The sequence below is a fragment of the Phragmites australis genome, chromosome 8 (genome assembly GCF_958298935.1).
Source record: "Phragmites australis chromosome 8, lpPhrAust1.1, whole genome shotgun sequence".
Taxonomy (NCBI): domain Eukaryota; kingdom Viridiplantae; phylum Streptophyta; class Magnoliopsida; order Poales; family Poaceae; genus Phragmites; species Phragmites australis.
In genome coordinates this window covers 34050228-34063311 of record NC_084928.1, presented here as the reverse complement: position 1 = coordinate 34063311, position 13084 = coordinate 34050228, and positions in this window count along the sequence as shown.

Sequence of the window (13084 nt, the reverse complement as noted above, 5' to 3'; positions counted from 1 at the left end):
TATGGCTGATAATAAAGATCCCATATTAGCATCCAACATGATATGATAGGCACATAATATAAATACTAGCACGGAGTACACGTAAAATAGTAACACAGAGTACTACTACATAACACCCTGAAACTAACAATGACATAGAATCCTACAGGTTACGTCCCTCTTAGGGACGATGCCCCTAGTCGCATCTGTCCTGGGGACCCTGCGCCTCATCACTCGCACGTAGTCACCTGAGTATGCCAGGCGGTCCGGTGGAACGACCGGCCGCTCAGGTCGGCCAACGGGCGGTGGAGTGGCGTAGTCGTCCTGGGAGGGCTGAGTCCCCAGGAGTGGCGCACTAGGTAGCTGTGATGCACCGAGCTCGTCTCTCTATCCGACAATGAAGTCATAAGCAGGGACCTGACTAACGTCCCTGCTAAACAGCTCCATGTAGCTACTCCGTGCCTCACTTCCAAGAGATCGTCGAAGTCTACACATGGAACAACAAAGAAATCAAGTTACCACCGGTAAACTGTGACATACGTAACAATATGGCATGCATGAAGCGAGTGTCTTACCTGCGCCGGGGACGCGAGAGCACGAAGGACTTGCGTCCGCAGAGAAAGGGTGTGTTGCATCGCTGAAAGCGTGGAACTGGCCAGCGGAACCATAGTAGGGCTCACCGGCGCCGAGGACCAAAAGCCGAGGCAATGTGCTACTGTAGTGGGGGTGACCAGTAGCAGTGGAAGACTGCCTCGCCGTTGTAGGGGTCGAAGAGGGAGACGGTTTCGAAGACGTCCTTGACGGCTCAACGGCGAAGGTGGAACTACCGGTCGGTGCAGCGGTGCGGTGAAGGTGGCATACGGTCGTGTCGGCATCTGTATCAACGGTCATGGTCCCATCGTAACATCCGAGAATGAACTGCAGCTCAAAGATCTAAAGGCCTTCGCCACGTTCTAGATAATCTGGCCAAACGACATGCTCATCTCGGCCCTGGGGACCTCACCCCACTGTCCAGCTGCAATCTTGACACACATGCCTCGGCATCAATATGGCGTAGTATGTCCCTCTACAAAGATAAACTTCATCTCAATTCACAATTTTTAAGCTAACAATTGAGGTAAATAATGGATCCCGTAGGGTTATTCGTACCTCAAGAGAACGAGCCTGGTCCCTGTGCGTAGGGTATGTGTCGCGCATGTTCGCCACGTACCGTGGCAACTCAGCTGGTGTGTACGTCACTCGGACCCGCGTTCGACACACGAACCACAAGAGGTACTCCGCGTACACCTCTTACGAGTGTGGCCGCTCCTCGTCCATGATGTGCTCGACAACTGCATCCCATTCTTCAACCCGTCTCTACACACGCAACGCAAACGCGCTAGTGGAATGAGCCCCCCTCCGCATCAACTTGCAGAAACATAAGTCCGCAAATACAACGTGTACATGTGGTTCGTATGAAAATGTAATTACAATATTACGCACATGTGTATGTTGATAGGCACTGACCTAGTCAACGGTAGCGGCCACGACTGGAACTTCCCAAACTACTGCATTACGCGATGCGGTGATTACTCCTCGACGCAAATGTCAAAGACGAGGGTGTGAGTCATGAGACAGTACTCCCGGTCACGTAGGCAGAGCACAAAAAGTCCAAACAGAGCACGTCAAAGTACCTCGGCCTGCGTGTACAGCCACCAGCGCACACAGTCCATCGTTAGCTCATCGAACTGGCGAACAAAGTCCGGGTACGAGCGATGTGTCTGCACGCTGGACCAACTCAGCTGTGCAACCTAACTAAGTTAGACAATACAATAAAGCAATCAACATAAACGTACAGAAATAGCATTACACTAACACAGTAAAGTACAATGGTGTGCACATGAATATCCATCACACACGAAATTACAACATTAATCAATCTCAATTAGCCGATGAAGCCGACGATCGACGACTACGAGGAGTCTCCCATCTCCAGCAGACCCGGACGGACCTACTTCAACGGGGTTCACATTTGGGACACCAACGGTGCATTTCTTGTAAGTGTGTCCTGTTCCGTTGCACTTGCTGCACCATTTCACGCGACGTCCAATTTCTTCTTCATCCATGTCATTACAAAGCCTCGTAGTTCAGCGCTGCCCCTTCTTATGCTTCATCTTGTCGAGATTCGGTACGAACAAAGCATCAGGCCCAGGTTCCTTCATGAAAGAACAATAAATCCTGAAACCATAGACCTCGTGGTTCCAAGTGTCAAACAGAGCTTCCTTCTTGAAGTAGTCACAGACGAACCTCCGAGTCCTCAGCCCCGTCACAGCACGAGAAGCAATCACATGGGAGCATGGCTTATGCAGTAGCATCGGCTTGTAGCAGGTGCAAATGCACCTGTCATCGAAGATGGTGCACTCGTGGATAACTCTCTCACGCTTGCCCCCTCTACTTCCCTGGTCCCTGCATAGAATTTTGTATCTATGATGTTCAGTTCCCAAGGTCTTCACCCGGTGCATCTTTACCTTCTACGCCTTGTCTTCCATGTACTTAGTCATCTTTGTCCCATAAATCATACTAGCATTATTCAACGTCGTGTGCACTACTGTATAGCGGTCTCTGAAATACTTGCATGTCCCTTGAAGTATGAACTCTACAATCCCCATCAGCGGCAACCCCCTCACACATTTCATCACCCAGTTGTAAACCTCTGTTAAATTTGTAGTCATAATACCGTATCTAGCCCCATTTGTGTTGTAGAGAAGAGCCTACTTCTCCTTGGGCTCATTCTCAATCCACTCGCTAAATGACCTGTTAGATGACCCGCTCCTCCGTGTAATGCAAGCTTCATTGTCATTTGGCAGAGACTCAAGAGGTACTGGTACGTCCTCCACTCCCGTAAGGGGGTCTCCCTGCACGCTCCTGTGTTTGCTTCTTCGTCAGCTCGTCCAGTATCTTCCATAGAGCATCAAACTTCCGCTGTTAGTTCTGACCGCACAGCCTCTTGAACATGTTCATGAGGTTCTTGTTTTTGAATTTGGTGGAAGAAGTTTGCACCTAAATGCCTCATGCACCACCTACTCTGCAGGTCTGGCCACACAGGTCCAATCAAGCCATCATCCATTCCATTTTGAAGATCTAGAATTGCCTTGAGTATCCCAGCATGCCGGTCATGTATAATGCACATGTTCGGCTGAGCATCAACAATTATCATCCTCACACGGTACAGAAACTAATACCAACTATTGATGTTCTCACTCTCCACAAATGCAAAGGCCAACAGTAGAACTTGATTGTTCTCGTCAATCCCAATAGCAGTCAGGATCTGTCCCATGAACTTGCCGGTAAGAAAAGTACCGTCAATGCACAGGATAGGCCGACAATGCTTGAAAGCTTCGATACATGCCCCTATTGCGAAGAAATATCGCTTCGGGACGTATTTTCCAAGTTTGGACAGTAATGAGTACTTATCGATGTTGTAATACGTCCCTGGGTTCCTTCGAGCAATAGTTTGCAGCAAATGTGGCAGATTCTCATAAGACGCTTCATAGGTCCCTAACCTCATCTCAATTACCTTCCTCTTTGCCCTCCGTTTCTTGTTGTAGCTGATAGTGTACTTATACTCCTCCTCAATGTACCTGATTATGGACCCTGGTTCATAGTTAAGGTTGTCCACAATCTGGGCATACATCACATTAGCGACAAAGCCTGAGGTGATGTTCCTGTGAATACGCTTAAGTTCGTCCATCATGCAAGTGTGTTCGACCACAATCGATACCTCCCAATAGTCAACCCACTTCCCCTTAAAGCCGTGCACCTGCCACGAGCAAACCTCATTCGCACACTTCACATCATATTCCTTTTTACTTGACTTGACAACATAAAACTACCGTCAAAGCGAGGTCACCCATTGAGTTATATCATCCTTAATGGCTTGACTGGTAGGATACCTAGCACCTTGGGTCACCTCATTCGGCGTGTACTCCCAGGCCACTTGATTCCCCTCATTCACCACAAGGTTGTTGAAATTTGGATTGTTCCAATCTGTGAGAACCGGAACATCGTTCTCATCATCCGAGCTGTCATACTCAGGAGTTTCATCAGCCTGAATATCATCCCGCTCCATCTGTTCAATTAGAGAAGGGATTTGTTCACTCTCGTCTGCCTCACCGGTCGGTTCAGTCGGATAATCCGATGAATGTGCACCATTTGGATCGACATCTTCATCATACTCTTCCTCATCACCCTCCTTCTCCGCGTACGCTCCACCCTGTATCTCTCCAATTGCCTCCTTATTCTTCCATTGCACAAGCAACATAGGAAGCCAACCTCTGTGCACAACATCATGCAGGTACCTCTTCCACAATTCATCTTCCCAGAGTGGGGACACCTCCCAGTACACACCTTCTCTGTAACGGTTGCCGACAACGCTAATGCTCATCTCTTGAACCTCGGGGTCTATTTTGAAATCTCGCATCAACCAAGCATACAAGTGTCCGACACTTTTCTTCATTGGTCTAGATATACTCTTGTCTATTGACTTAAATATGGACAGTACTACCTCTTCTGGACCATATAAGATTTCACTGTCCCTGTAAAAATCCTAAACTGCCACATATCCTCCATACCTAGCAACCATCGACAAAAACTATGATATTATTGCGACATAACAAAAAGAATCATGTTAAACTATATCTACAATACAAAATTCATTACAAGCGTAGCCCAACATGTAATCTATACTGCAACAATATATATAAAAAATTGCTAGAGTCTAGAGAAGTTCATATACACATCTAAGCCACCAAAATGCTTAAAGTGATAATCTAAGATAATTAAGCATAAGATTAGAGAGTGATTAGTGCTTATAGGCCTAGAGAGTGTGTTGCTAGGTGATTGCTGCCTAGAGAGTGGGTCAAAGAGTGATCTAAGTCTGTATCTCTTGGTACGCTGGCACCTTGGAGTCTTGATGACTCGTCGGCAACTTGAGCCGGAGTTGCTCAAACTTGTTACCCTCCGACTTGATGTGGAGCGGCGATGAGAAGCGTGTACGGGGACGCGGAGACCCTTGCCTTGGTGGCTCAAGCTTCGAAGTGATTACAATGGCAAGGAACCAGAAGAAAAGCTAGTGGTGAAACATTATCTTGGTGGCTTAGTGGTTCATCCGGGTGGAGATATTTTCTTTGTGACTTGGTGGCTCAAGAGCTGTGATCAGATACCGACCGGGAGCATATTCTTTGTGGAGCTCTAACGTGGATCAGGGGTGACATTCGTACCATCGATAACACGAAAAAAATTCTTGTGCCCAGTTTACTCTCTCTGCCTTATTTACGTTTACGTATTTTATTATTTACAATTTACCTTCTTAGATAAGTTACAAACATTTTAATCGGTAAAGTAGACACACTAGATAAACCTAGAGCAAATTTAGATAAAAATTGGTATAGATTTATCTTATGTTGTTTTTAGAACTAAAATAATTTTAAATGTTCTAATTCACCATTGTCGGAGGATGAACTCCTGTCGCAGGGATCCCGAGAGACCCCCTTTTTAGAGATTCGGTCGGGGGGATGATCCTGAGCGAGCTTGTTTGGGAAATAAGCGGGAAACGAAAATAAATGCGGTGGCTGGTGGGAGATGATCGTCCTAGTGCGAGAAAGATGGGTGCACCGGGGTTTAGACAGGTTCGGGCCGCACGGGGGCGTAACACCCTACTCCTGTGTGAGTGCTATATCTATATTCGAAGGGAATTCTTCAAGTATGTATCTGGTTACAAGAGAGAGCAGCTTACAGAGAGCTTGAGGCTCTCGTGTTCTAGCTTGGCTTGAATTGGTTCAAGCGTTTGCGTGCTCTTTCTTTTTTCACACACCCTTTTACGTGTTCTCCATCCTTTCCTTTTATAGGCGCGCCGACCTCGACATATCCTGAATGGGAAAGAGGGGGTGCGAGTGCCAAGGTGCCACGGAGAAAGGTGTCATCATTCTGTCTTGGCGAAGTGACAGGGGCGGTGGAAAAATGCGGCGCGCATCCGACCACCCGCCACTGTGGATGCCCTCGGGCGCCATAAAGGGGGCCCACCGGGCAGCCTCAGAGGTGCCCGGTGCGCCCACCCTGTCTTGTCTTTCTGCCAGGGCAGGGTGGCAGGCGGAGCGCTTCGATTCTGGCAACGTTATCCCGAGGCACCCGGATGAAACGGGACGGGACCCATGCATTTAATGGACCCACGCCCCCCTGCCAGTGCATGGCAGGGTCTGACACTGGGGCATGGGCAGCTGAGAATGTCAGGATGTCAGGCCACGCGTGCTTATTAAATGCGGCATTGGGCCTTTGACTGGCTGACCCCCCGACGATGGGACCCTTCGGGTCGTCGGACGGTCTTGCGCGAACCTTCGGGGAACCAAGTCCTCGGGGGCTGCCACGTGCAGCCCCGAGCACTCTCTCCCGAGCACTTCGGTGGGACCTTCGGGGAACCGAGTCTTCGGGGGCTACCACGTGCAGCCCCGAGCACTCTTCCCGAGTACTTGGGTGAGACCTTCGGGGAACCGAGTCCTCGGGGGCTGCCACGTGCAGCCCCGAGCACTCTCTCCCGAGTACTTGGGTGAGACCTTCGGGGAACCGAGTCCTCGGGGGCTGCCACGTGCAGCCCCGAGCACTCTCTCCCGAGTACTTGGGTGAGACCTTCGGGGCACCGAGTCCTCGGGGGCTGCCACGTGCAGCCCCGAGCACTCTCTCCCGAGCACTTCGGTGAGACCTTCGGGGAACCGAGTCCTCGGGGGCTGCCACGTGCAGCCCCGAGCACTCTCTCCCGAGCACTTCGGTGTTTGGATCATCGGGGGACTACAGTACTCGGGGGTAAGTGAGAAACCTTCCGAGCACTTTCTTCCCGGTACTTGGACTCTTCGGATCGTCGGGGAACTGGGGTGCTTGGGAGCCTAAAGGCCACGGCCCCGAGCACCTTCCTCCGGGACTTAGTTTCTTCTTATCCAGCAGGGTGGATCTCGCGGGATGGTGACATGTGGCGGATGGCCGACTCGGTCTCGGGATTCAGGGACCCCTGGTTCCTAATACACCGATAGTAGCCCCCAGGTCCATTGGTAGGCGACGGGACGGAGACTGCGAATGAGCCCTTCGTCGTGGCCAAGGCCGAGGCTGGCGAAGACGCCATATGGCAAGCTTTCGAGAGATGGCCCTTGCGGATCCAGACTTCAAGTATGCTCCAACGGGAAAATGAGTGGACGCGTGTCCACACAACTTTCGAAGGGTATGGTGACCATACGGGCGGCACGCGCGGTCGCCGCGCAGATCGAGGAAAATACGCCTGGCAGCCGCTGACATCGCGCGATCGGCGGGAGATTCGCCTGGCGGTTGCGTCGATCGAGGCGACGCTTCGCCGAGCGAACCGTTTGGGCGGCAATTTTTTAAACTTTGAGATATAAAAGGGGGAATGGATCGGTCCGTTCCCCTCTTTACGCTTTCGCGCACTTGTGCTCTTGCCTTCTTTGTGCTCCGAAGTCCTTAGGAAATTCTCAGGCGACCGGAGCGTTCCTCCTTCTCTCTCTCTCCACAACCAAAACATCTTCCATCTTTGCCGAGATGACGAGGGTTGGAGGAGGACGCCGGGACAAGGCTTCGGACAGCATCTTGCCGGAGTCTCGTCTGAGGAACGAGGAGGCGGCGGACAAAATCAGGAAGCTGCTGGTGCCGGAGGGGCAAGAAGGTGCTGTGGTGGTGACGCCGGCGACTCTGACGCCGGCGACGACCGTCCCTGGGCGGATCGTCCTCTTCACCTCCTTTGTGGCGGCGGGGTTGGTGCCACCGTTCTCCACCTTCTTCCTGCAAGTGTTGGAGACGTACGGCATTCAACTGGTACACATAAACCCCAACTCTGTAGTGATGTTGGCGACTTTCGCGCATCTCTGCGAAATGTTCGTAGGGGTGATGCCGTCGGCGACGCTGCTTCGCCTTTTCTTCGTCCTTCGACCGGTGGGGAAGAAGAGGGGGCACACCACGGCGGACGTCGCGGGGTGCTGCAACCTTCGGCTCCGGGACGGCCTGGGGGATCATTACATTCCCCAGGTGCTGCGCAGCAAGTGGGAGGAGTGGCGATGGGACTGGTTCTTCGTCGACGTCAACCCCCATGAGCGCCTCGAGCTGCCGGAGGCGGCGGTGGAACCTCGGCGATCGACGTGGGAGGCGCCGCCGCCAGAAGACGCGAGGCTGAAGCCGGTGCTGGAGCGCATCCTGGAGCTGCGCGAGTCCGGGCTGACCTCCGTCATGGTGGTCGTAGACTTCCTGCACCGTCGGCTGGCGCCTTTGCGAGAGCGGGCCCGGCCGAATTGGTTCTATACCGGGCCGGAGGACATCACCAGGACCCAGATCGGCGCGAGCTGGGATCTGGGGCAGGCGGAACTGCGGGGGATGACAAGGGTGATCACCGGAACGGAGGACATGGGCCGGACGGAGCTCCCGTGGCCGGAGATGGCGCTCTGCGCCAACCCCAACAGGGTGGCCATTATGGCGGGGCTGCCGGAGTTCGACGCCCAGGGGCTTGTGGACCGGCCAAGAAGCCGGAGTCCCGAGGCCTCCGAACTCCCCGGACTGGAGAAGCTACTTGGCGAGGAGGTCGCTGGCAGCTCGTCGCGGGCTGGCGAAGGGGTCGCCGCAGGCGGCAACCGCCGTGCCAGGGAGGAGGGCGCCACCGAAATTGTCGAGGAGGTGGCGCCGGGAGATCGGGGAAAGCGTCCCCGGGCCCTGATCCTAGTGCCAGACTCTCCGCCGTCGCCAACGGCAGCGGCGGCATTTCCAGTGCTGGAGCCGCGCCTGGTGCGGATGGGGCCTGCACCGGCGCCCGCGACCCGCATGGCGGAAACCGAGACCCGTGTGGCGGCACACGAGGCCCGCCCGGCGGCGCCCGAGGCCCGCGCAGCGGTTCAGCCGAGCCCCCAGCGGAAGAGGCGGCGGGAGGAGTCCGGACCGACGGCGCCGGACCCGGACATCAGGCTCCCAGCGGCCAAATGGCGATATCGGTGAGTCTCCTTTCTTGCTTTTCCATGGGCATTTCTGGCCCGAACTAAGCTTCGGCGTTTTTCATTTGTCTCCCGTAGGCCGGCCGTAGGCGCTACTGCGACGGAGAAAGAGCGGGCGCTAGAACCAGAGCCGAGCCCGCCTGCCGTTCCGACGGAGGCGGGCACCGGAACGGCGGAGGCGCCAGTCGTCGTGGCGGCCAGCGGGAGAGAGACGGAGGCGGCGGCCGAGGGGAGGACGGAGCAAACGTCCGGACCCTTGGCGCCGGCGGAACCTACCCCGGGCGCGGAGAGCCCGGGGCGGATGACGGTGGACGCTTTGCCGGGGCCGGCGGAGCCTACCCCGGGCAGGCAGAGCCCGGGGCGGATGGCAGTGCAGGGCCCTGCAGTGAGCTCGGCCCCCCTGGAGGCACCCTGCGGAGAAGCCTGGGCCCCACCGTCGCCCGACCAGCCCGCCGGCCCTTTCCTGGCCGCCATTGAAGGCGTCCAAGTAGCGGTCGGGCGGCTGGGCGCAGCGGTGAACGCTAAGGAGGGGGAGCTTGAAGCTGAGCGCGCCCGCCTGGCGTTGGAGAAGGCGCAGCTGGTGGGCGCCCAGGAGGAGGCCCGTGCGGCGGCCGCGCGGGAGCAGAAGCTCTTAGAAGACATCCGCGCGGAAGCCGCGCGGGAACAAGAAATTTTGAAGACCGTGCGGGCAGAGACCGCGCGGGAACGAGAAGACGCCGCCCGCCTGGCTGAGGCGTCGAAGCAGCAAGCTGCCGAGGCCCTTGCCAGGATGGGGCAGGCGCAGGAGAGGGAGATGGCAGTCGCAGCTCGGGAGCAGGCGGCGGAGGAGCGGCAAGCCGAGCTGACCCGCCGGGAGGGCGCGGCCGAGAAGACGCGCGCCGACCTCCAGCGCTGGGAAGACGACCTCCGGAAGATCAGAGAAGAGATCCGCTGCTGGGAGGAGGTCGTCTCCATCCGGGAGGTGGACAATGAGTTGTCGGCATCGGATCTCGGTGCTCGGGAGGATTCGGTGGCCCAGCAGGAGGACGCGCTGGCCCGGCGGGAGGGCGAGCTGAGTCGCCGAGAAGGCGAACTGAGTCGTCGAGAGGGCGAGGCTGACGCGGCGGCGGCGGCCATGGCGACCAGGGCGGAGCAGAACGCGAAGCACGAGGCGGAACTGACCGCCCGTGAACGTGCTTTATCCGAGATGGTGGCCAAGGCGAAGCAGGCTGCCGCCCCCGCAGCAGTTGGCGGTTCTTCCGATCCGGTCGGGGACCAGGGACTTGAGGCACAGCTGCGGGCCTCCAAGGAGAAGCTCGAGACCGCCTTTGTCTCACGGGTCAACCTCGAGCATATGCTGGAAGACGTACTCCGGCGGATGCGGCGGGCCGTAGAGAAGGGTGGTCTCGGACGGCTCGTTGGAGGCGAGAAGGGCGACGGCCCCGCACGACAAGTGTTGGGGCTGCAGCAGGTCTGTGAGCGCCTCGAGGCCCTGCCTTGGGCAGTCCAGGAACTTGCCGCCCGGGAGGGACGTGGCTTGGCACATGCAGTGGCCGAGCACGTCCTGGCCTGCTATCGAAGCAGGGACCCAAACTTCCCGCTGGAGCCAGTGCGGGAGGGAGTGGTCGAGGCTGAGGGAGAGGCCACCCGGGTAGCGGTCCGGAGTACCGCTACCATGGTGGCGGCCGGCTTTAGGCGAGAGGTGCCGCCGCCGTCAGCACCCGGGGACGACTCAGAGGATTCAGCCGACGCCTCTGCCGCCGATTAGATCTTTTGTAGCCTTTTTTCTTTTATTGTATTGATAGGAGTGAACCCTTAGAAAATGCCTTGTATATATCCTGTGAATATTAATGGCAACTTTTCCTTGGGCTCGCAACTCCAGTTTCTCTGAGTGTTTGATGTTCCTTCTGGTGTTTTGTCCGGAAGTCCCGGGGAGTACTCAGTCGGGCCGTTCCCGACCTTCCCGTCCCCGAGAATGAAGTTGTCCTGATCGCTGCTGCTGGCGTAGTCGGCCTTCGAGCTCTCGCGAGTCCGCATTTGCCTAAGTTAAGAAACAAAGACACAGACTTCCTTGCCCGGGAGATAGATCGATCCCGCTCGGAACACGCCATACCTAGTGAACACTTTTTTACCTTGCGACCACTCAGTTAGTAGAAGGGAGACACGTGCGGGCGAGAATGTGACCAAGAGTCTTCGTGGTCCGGTGGTGCCCGGGCTTAAAACGGGCCGGACCGAGTACTGACAGCTCGCCCCCGAGGCCTGAGCTCCGGACTACTCGAGCAGCTCGAGTGATAGGATTACCCAGGGGACCCGGGGACTCGGTAGTGCTCGGGGTCCTTAAAAGCGGGCCGAACACCACGACCACCATGAAGGGCTTCGGTCAGACATTACCGCACGCGCGGTACTCCTTTCTACAAACCGCTCTGTCGTTCTGGGAAAAAGTAGACACGCGGTAGGGTTTTTGCGTGCGAGGAGACCACCTCGCCGAACAGATTAAAGCGCGAGAGCCCCCGAGAGTGACTCGGGAACATAAATTTACTGAAAGCAGGCTTGCCTGAATGTAACCACTCACCGGACAGCTGTCGACCTTCCGGTCACCCAATCCAGGAGGGGTGTGCTTCCGAGCTCGGGTGCCCGGGGACTTGATTCTTTCAACGGAGCGCCCGAGCGCCCAGAAGCATACGAGGCTCCTGGGGTCGGGTGATCTCGACCACCCATGCCTAAGTGGTAGGATCACCCGAGGACCCTTGGGGCCGACCAGAGACCGGGGCAGTGAAGCCCTCGCGGCCGAACTGCCCGTGATTGCCAGCCTGTGACTTAAGAGAGAATATAGAATTTCTTTGTCTGGTGCGCTCTGTTAGTGCGGTACTTGCTATAGATTGCTCTCGTTTTCGACCCGAGACCTCTTGAATGCCCGAACCGGCGGACAAGAGCGGACAGAGGCAAAAACCCAGAGGTCCTATGATCTGGTGGTGCCCGGGTATGACAAACCAGACCGAGCACCGACAGCCCGCTCCGGGGGCCTGAGCTCCGGACTACTCGAGCAGCTCGAGCGATGGGATTACCCAGAGCACCCCGAAACTCGGTCGTGCCCGAGAGCCTGCCACGACACCGAACACCACAGCCTACCATGCTGGACGTAAGTCAGCGGCGACTGTTCGCATGCATACCGATTGGGATTCTTTTATCAGCGGGGAAAATGAGAAAGCGAACTTTTTCTCGCACAACCGAGCACCTCACCAGACAGATTAGACATACGGAATCCAGAAAGAAAAATATCTCGACGCAGCGATTGCTTATTGAAATACCGAATGTACAATATTTAGAAGGTTGGGTGATAGCGACTTACCCAAGGGGCGGAGCCCTTGGACTACTTGGACGGGGAGAAGCCCCTGGCCTTGCCGACCTGAGCTGCGAGCACGACCATCTATGGGTAGAAGCGTCGGAGATGCTCGATATTCCACGGATTTGGGAGTGGCTGTCCTTCTTCCGTCGCTAACCTGAAAGAACCTGCCCGGGGGACCGCGATCACGGTGAAGGGACCTTCCCACACAGGGGATAGCTTATTCATTCCTTCGCGCGACTGGACGCGTCGGAGAACTAGGTCTCCCACCTCGAGAGACCGGGCCCGGACATGGCGCAGATGATAACGCCGCAGACTCTGCTGGTACCGAGCCGCCCGGACAGCGGCACGTCGCCGGCGCTCTTCCAGGTAGTCCACGTCGTCGTGTCTTTGCCGTTCCTGCTCACCCTCAGATTATGCATGCACTCGAGGGGAGCCCAGAGTGAGCTCGGAGGGGAGGACTGCCTCGGCGCCATAGACGAGGAAGAACGGAGTCTCCCCGATGGCGCGGCTTGGCGTAGTCCGATTAGCCCACAGCACGGCTGGCAGCTCGTCCACCCATCCCTTCCCGTGCTTAGCGAGCACGTTATAGGTCCGGGTTTTGAGACCCTTTAATATCTCCGCGTTGGCGCGCTCGACCTGCCCGTTACTCCGAGGATGAGCGACGGAAGCGAAGCAGAGCTTGATGCCGAGATCTTCGCAATAGTCCCCGAACATGGCACTAGTGAACTGGGTGCCATTGTCGGTGATGATCCGGTTCGGGACGCCAAAGCGG